Raw genomic sequence first — 7,916 nt, forward strand, 5'->3', positions numbered from 1 at the left:
TAAGTTTCAAATACTTTTTACTTAAGCCTAAAAAAACCAATATGAATATAAAGCAAGTCTATGAGAAGCTATATATATTATTTATAGATAAGAAAAGTAAAGATATGAATATATCATTTTGGTAAATCAAACATATAGAAATTTTAGGAAATTTTAGGATATGTACACTTTTCATAAAAGTAGTGTGATAATGAAAGATATCCTATAATCTATCCAGAACTAATCCGTTGTAACAACTGGTCTTTGAAATTTTCGTAACTCAGAGTTACTACATGAAATAAACATTAAACATATGCTAAACATTGCTTATATATCATTAATTGTGTTTCATTTAACAATGAACTGAATCATTTTTGACATTTTTGATAGTACATAAAATTATTGGAACAGTTTAAGCACACTAGCATTCGAACATTTCAAATAAACATTGAAAATATTCGAACATGTTTAAGTTGCAAGTTTGTTTTATGTTGGATATTGTTTTAATTTATCTATGCATATGACCAAACACAAAATGCCGTTCAACATATTCGAAGATCGAAATGTTCGAAATTTCGAACAACTCAAATTTTATTTCGTTATTATTTATGTTGACCTTAAACTCTAATTTATAGACGTTATTAGATAAAACACGTGATGTATTTTTCTTAAGTTTTTTTTTTGTTTTACAAATTGGAAATTATAAGATCTATATCCTAAAATGCCTAACACATTTCGAATTACCACTTACCAACAATTCTTTCAATTTTCTTGTTTTATCGTCTTAATGAAAGATCAGTAGTTTATAGCTAGCTACTAACCTGTCTAGATTTGTTTTTTTACAATATGTCTGTATTGAATCGCTTTAATTCAAAGCCTAATAATATATTTTAGCATCTTAAAAACTAATAACAATACTATAATAAAATATATATAATTATTTGTAAATTATTTTTTAGCCAAGACTTATTTACCAGATATTATGGCGTATAAGTTGAATTAATCAGTGTGATCTTGAAGAAAGCAGGATGGCAGATCTATCATTCCGTTTCAGTGTAGAAGATTTTGTCATATTAGCAAGAGGTCTAGCCAGCGGATTAACATGATTTTCAAGATTTGAAATATATTTCTGTCTTATTCTCTCGAACTCGACTTTAACCATCGGAACTCTCAAATCGAAATGTATGTTTTCATTTCTGATATACCAGGGTGCACCAGTTAACATTCTTAGAATCTTTGCTTGAGCTCTTTGCAGGATTTCTACGTTTAACGAACAGACAATGCCATATAGCTGTAAGCTATATAGATGAATTGAAAAATGCTCGATAATAGGCGATCTGCTCGAAAAGCTGATTTTTCTGTTCACAATTATAGGCTTAAATTGGTTTCTCAGTAATAGATTAGTCGAAAGTCTTCACATAAAAAGCAGTTGAAATCGCCATATTTAATAATAAATAGTTATAGTAAAACTATTTTATAAATTCATAATGCTTATATATATGCACATGTATTATGTATTATTACTTTTATATAAGTAATTTAAAATAATATAATATATTTATTTATGTATTAAAACTTTGTATATTTTATAGGTTGAATCTGATGAAACAGTTCTTAATAAACTGCCTTTGGCGGATGTGTCCTCGCCTATAATTTTAAGCTACTCACCAAATACGAAGTCCAAATATTTGCACCGTAGCGTTGCTTTAATGTCGGCTGTGTTTTGTGCTTGGCAAATCTGGAAATCCTATAAGTAGTTTACAACAACAAAAACCATCCCAACTGTTACAAAAAAAAAAAAAAATAAACAAAAAAATTATATTAATAAAAATCTATGAAAAAAGAACAATTATAATAATATATATTCACGAGCTTCATAAACTAAACAATGAGCAGCTCAAATTCAAGATTATTTGTAATATAATTTAAAGGAATACCGAACTCATGCTTTGGGCATTAATTAACTTATTTATATGTAGGAAGAGTAAAGTAAGGAAAGTTTAAGAAATTTTTGTGATCATAAAGTTTTGAAAGAGATAAAAATGCATTTGTTTTAATATTGCGTATTGTGTTTTTAAAACTCGTTGGATAAAGCAATTCTTTTTAAGATTTTTGTAAAATTTACACTTTCTGTTACGTTTAAACGTTTAAACTTTTGGATACGGTTTGGAGAAAAAATTGGATATATTAATATATTCCAATTCTATAAAGTATGTAATTATAAGTTCTAATATATTTTAAGTATTTAATTTGAAATTGAGAAATGTTTATAAGAAACGTGGTAATTATTTGAATTGCCTAATTTCTTTGTTTTAATTATTAATTGTTAAACAAATTAAAAATATAAAAATAGAGCGAGGACAAAGTCAAATATAAGAAATTTATTAGTATAGAATACGTGCGTTTTTTTTCCAAATTTAATAAGAAGTTAAATAATAATACTAGTGCTCGGATGAAATAATTTTCTATAATTAAATAATTTCATACATGCAGTTTTTTTTATATACTGATTTTTGTTGCCATATTTTAAAATCATATCAAATGCATTAATATGTAATTATAACATTTTTCGAAAAAACTACAAAAAGCTTTATTTAATTGACATGCAAGTCAACATAAAGTGAATTTATATATAATTTGTATGTCTACGAGAATAAAAATTATGGAAAGAGAATCTAACACTCAAATTCATCAATGTAAAAAAAAATTTAACGAATTTAAATAATTAATATATAAGTATGTCTATAATACAGCCATTTAAACTGAAATGGATTGTTATAAATATTTCAAATTAGAGATTGAACTAATAGTAGACTGAACAAATTTTTTTAATCGTTTCTATAATTCGTATCGTAGCCAATCGTATCAGTTCAATTAACTCGGAATTCAGGCCACTGAATGACTTTGTCTTTCCAAGTTATTTGCAGTACACAGCGACGCCTAGACGTGTTTGGACTCCATGTAAGTGCAACATGTAGTATTTTAGCATTATATAGCTTTAAACTTAGCTATTAGCATTTATACTTTTTCACTATAACGTTGATGTCGACTTAATTCGATAACCACCACAGTTTTTTCATAGAAATGCTCATCAGGTTTTCAATGTTACAGAAGCATATGCTTGTGAGTGGCTGTAATTTCTATTTCACTTTAATTGTGACAACCACAATTAACATTTTTATTGAAGTATTAGCAATACGCAAATATTAAAAATGTTAATCATTGTTTCGATGCGCAAATAATTCGCTCGCTGGATGTTGTTGTTGTAGCCCGCTGGAATCTGCTTGTGTGACCCCTTTGGGTAATGTTGAACGACGCTTGGTCGTCTTCGACGAGTGGCTCCGAGACGTAGACCCGACTCACTAGATGTCATATAGATTAATGTATGCTGTATGAGCTTTCTGTACACGGCTAATAACGACTCTACCGTCCACACATACTTTATTATAAGTAAGTATATTATTATATCATATATTTAATTAAGTTAAATTGTTTACAAACTATACTTTATTTCACTGTTTTTGTTTGAAAATTTCGCAGTCTTAATTTTTGTTTGTTTCTATCAAAATTTTTACCCAAACTTTGCCACGCTTATCTCACTCAACTTTGCATGGACTTTATGTGAAGTAGATATGGCAATAAATAACATGCTTTTGGAGTTAAATCTGAAAATCAGTTAAACACGATTGTTTAAACATACTATATCTAGTTTATTCTTCCTACCCATTTAAAAAGTATTTAACGTTTTATTACGTATTGGAGATATTTATTATAAGACCTGGTTTCGCCAATTCATTATTTAACTTTTTTAGTTCAAGTTGTATATCTTCACGAGTGCGAGTTAACACTACATTATCCTACACTCAATCGAGATATTCAATAGAGCATTTAAGTCCAAAACTTGTAGTACTATGTTGAAGAACAGTAGTGATAGAAAGGATTCGATACTAATTAATAAATATATGTGCATATATAGATGATATAATGATCCTCATCTGTTAAAAACACGACCGTTTAAACACTGTTAATAAAGTGATCTATATATAATATATGATATATATATGATAACATATAATCAATGATATATAATATATTTAATCGCTTAATTTGTAACACAACTCTGCGAAATATGGACGTTAAAGATTGTAAGCAGCTTAAAATCTTTGAAATAAAATTACTAATTAAAATTGATGGATTCATTAAGTACGATATAAAACGTTAAAATTTGCCACAACGCTGAAAAGAAGTTGTTGACCAGCAGGGTATTCAAATATATAAACCAAAGATCTGCTACAAACATACACACATACACACTTACACTTGAGAAGTTAGAATGCTTTATACACCGTTAAATCGACCATCGTCGGAATGGTGTGCCCGACTCCCTAACGTTAATATGTACTATACGAACTAAAACACCCCCTCTTCGGCGAGATTTATTCCCCCACGGAACCGCTTTTGCATTATTTCGAGGAGGATCTTTTTTATGTTGGCATTTTAAGCCGCGTTTTTTTGGTGTCTGCACTATTTATTATTTTAGCTTAAGGTTCTCCTTTGTAGGTCTAATTTCTTTGTTTCAAAAACTTGAATCACATATGACTCTATTGTTCGCCAGCTCTCTGAGATCGCTTTCATCTTTTCTACTATATTTTTGGGATTTATTGGTTCAATCTGAGCTATTATCTAAAATCATTGAGATTAATAGATCATTATGATCTATAATAGCTATATATGTGCTAGGCATGATGTTGAAGGAATAATTTTGTTAAAAACTTTATACGGGTTAATAACTTAACAAGGCATGAAGTAAATATACTTTTCATACATTTCTTTTAAATAGGATTAAAAATCGTTTTTTTTTTTAAATAATTTTTAATGCAATTAAATGAAAACAATGCCACGAGTAAGTGACCTTAATTATTTGTATAACTTTATTAAAGTCTGTATATTTCTCTTTGTGCTCAAGACTCTACTTTTTTGGAACTTTATCACTGTCACGGCCCATAACCATAACATAGTTATGAAGCCGTACACGCAGTATACTGTTCAATGACAATGCCTGGATCACCGTCTGCATATTTTATTTTATGCCCAAGACTTCTGTTTTTGGAGTTCATTGAAAAGTTTCGTTCTAATGAACTTAATAGATATATAATACTTATATGTGTGTAATTATTGAATATTCTGAAGAATATAATATATATCAAACTAATATTTATGTAGATAACTATAATTTAATGGCAATCTAATCTCATTGGTTGTTATTTATTTTATTTGCGAAATTAGGTAGTTGAATATGAAAAAGTTCATTAGCGAATTTTGTTATGTCTAAAGGTATCTTCTCCGAACAGGAAAACATGGTTATTTATATTTCTTTTGTTGTTCCTCAAATCTACAGTCCTTCATCATCAAGGATACGTTTCAACAGGTAAGTAAAAATTATTACTAAAATAATAATTGTGAAGATATATGTAAAGAAAGAAAAACTTTAGGTAGAATTTAGAGATTACTGAGCACTCTAATATAAGATTATTAATGGAGCAAATGTACTAACTGTACTTTTAAAGGTCGAAATTCCAGACAATTGTGTTTGTTGATTCAGTTTATTCTTTTGTATTGCAAATTTACATGTACTAATATTCAAAACAATTCTAAATACGACAAAAGTACAGTAAATATGTACTTAGTGCCGCGTTTTATAAACCGGCAAAGGACGGCAACTATCTGTATAAACAAAGCAATTGGCGCACGCCTCGTAGATATTTCAACTGTACTATGTATCATATATGTGTTTACGATTTTATATTTACTGTCAAAATAAAAGATTTGTGTACTACCACAACAGCTTCTGAAAGAAATAATCTTGCAGTTTTAATGTATACTGAGTAATAGTATAATAAATAGTGTATGTATAGAATTGTAGGTGTGTTCAAGTGACTGATAGAGATTTTCATGTAAATGAGGCAGAGCAGCGTCATCATTAACAGATATCAACCATCGGTCAGTTGATTTTGTTTGTCGTTAAGTTGAAGACGTTTTGTGCTCCTGACTTCACAAGCAGTTTTTACATATATTGAAAATAAACAAATTTTTTCAATTGATATATTTTAAAAATTATGATTAAATTTATATGGAACAGTTTTGTGTATCACATATTTATAGTTTGCATTTGAAGTGTTTAACTTTCCCATAACGCATCGAAATTCAAAAATAATGTGAAAAATGGAATCGTGAATGTACATGACAGCTAATAGCTTATAGAAAAATTTCTTTTTAATATAAAATAATTTATTTATAATACAAAAGTTTGCCGCAAACAAAATGTTGGGTAAGTTCAAAAAAATAAAACAAGAATCAATAATTCTAGAGTATATAATTTGAAGGGAAGTGCTACGCTATTAGGAAATTATATTAAATCCGTCTTTCAAAAAGAAACAGATTATTAATTAATAAATAAACAGATTATTAATCATTAAATTTTATATGAAATTCAAGTTTCCGTCTCTGCTTGATTAGAACTTAAACCTTGATATTATTATTACAGAAAAGTCGTCGATATTTTTACTCAAGCAAGAGTAAAAATATAATTAATTTTAAAATTATATTCTACATATATTGATATCCGTTTTAAACATATCGTAATATTGAGTTTACTTTCAACTTGATTTGTTGTTTTTGACAGAAATATATTCTATATTTTTTATCATTTATACACAAATAGTTTTATAAAGCGCGATTCTCACTCCATAAAGCACGTGTCTCACTCCAGAAAGCACGATTCTCACTCCATGTTACTCATTTTCATTATTTTACACTTCTAAGCACGGTTGCCACTTATGGTACTTTAGTACCAAAATTGGTACTTTTTTTCCGTTTGGTACTCTGGTACTCATGTTCAAAAAATGGTACATTTTCGGCGACCCAACTTTATTGTGGATATTTTCAATTAATTTTTTTTATAAATGTAACTTGTATTGTTTTATACTTTTTGTACATTTTATATAAATTGTATTTTCTTATAAAAAGACAATAGAAAAATTTTGGACCTTTTTTTACAGAAATGGTACCTTTTTAAACCAATTTTGGTACAGAAAAAAATTTTCAAGTGGCAACCGTGCTTTTAATTCCAACTCTCACATTATACTCTTCTGGTATATCATTAGTTAGTTTTGTTACTAATATAATTCTCTAAATTTTTAAATGTACTCTAAATTATCCTGCATATATATTATCACAGCACTATTTATTGTATGTCCCTTTTTGGTATAATTTAAATTTTTTAATAAAAAATTGTTGATAAAAATTCTTTCTTAATTATAAAAAAAATTTTATTTTAAGATATGTATTATAATATATTAAGATAAATTGTATTTTGCTTAACATTATAATAAAATGAGTTTTTTGATTTTTAGCGAGCTTAATTGTCCGACGACTACAATAAAAAATGTTTAAATTTCATTTTCGATCTTTCTAATTTTTATGACTGTTTTTCATCAAAACAAACATTTTTACATTTTATTGAGTCCAAGCATATACTTCAAAATCAGTGGAGTAGTTTCTGAGTATATAACTGTTTTACAAATATATAAAATTTTATTATTACATCTATATCTTCTTTTTCTTAATTCCTTTATCTCCTTGTGGAGTATAGTTACGCACATCCATCTTGTCTGATTGTTTGTTTGTTTGATAGGTTTTATTTCGTTCCACGATTTCCCCGTTGATAAAATCTCGGTGTGTGATGTTCTTCTGAATGATGTTTTGGATAGTCCTATTTTTCTTGTCCCTTGCGGGTTCCAGTCGAGTGCTTGACGACATACCTCTGTTGGTTATTGCCGCAGAATGTGACCGATCCATTACATCTATATACATTAAGACCGAAAAGTTTTCGGAAATTCTCATTTAAAATTCGCGCGCTGTATATTTTTCGATATTTT

At 28.0% G+C, this 7,916-nt stretch overlaps 1 long non-coding RNA gene across 1 annotated transcript; it reads left to right on the forward strand.

The window, feature by feature from the left end:
• Window positions 1-2,705: 2,705 nt before the first annotated feature.
• Window positions 2,706-5,465, forward strand: LOC119676097. The gene is made up of 3 exons (XR_005252236.1): window positions 2,706-2,940; window positions 3,091-3,429; window positions 5,266-5,465. It is a non-coding gene; the product is annotated as an uncharacterized LOC119676097 (long non-coding RNA).
• Window positions 5,466-7,916: the final 2,451 nt, after the last annotated feature.

The sequence above is a fragment of the Teleopsis dalmanni genome, chromosome 1 (assembly GCF_002237135.1).
Source record: "Teleopsis dalmanni isolate 2A chromosome 1, ASM223713v2, whole genome shotgun sequence".
In the NCBI taxonomy this organism is placed as follows: Eukaryota; Metazoa; Arthropoda; class Insecta; order Diptera; family Diopsidae; genus Teleopsis; species Teleopsis dalmanni.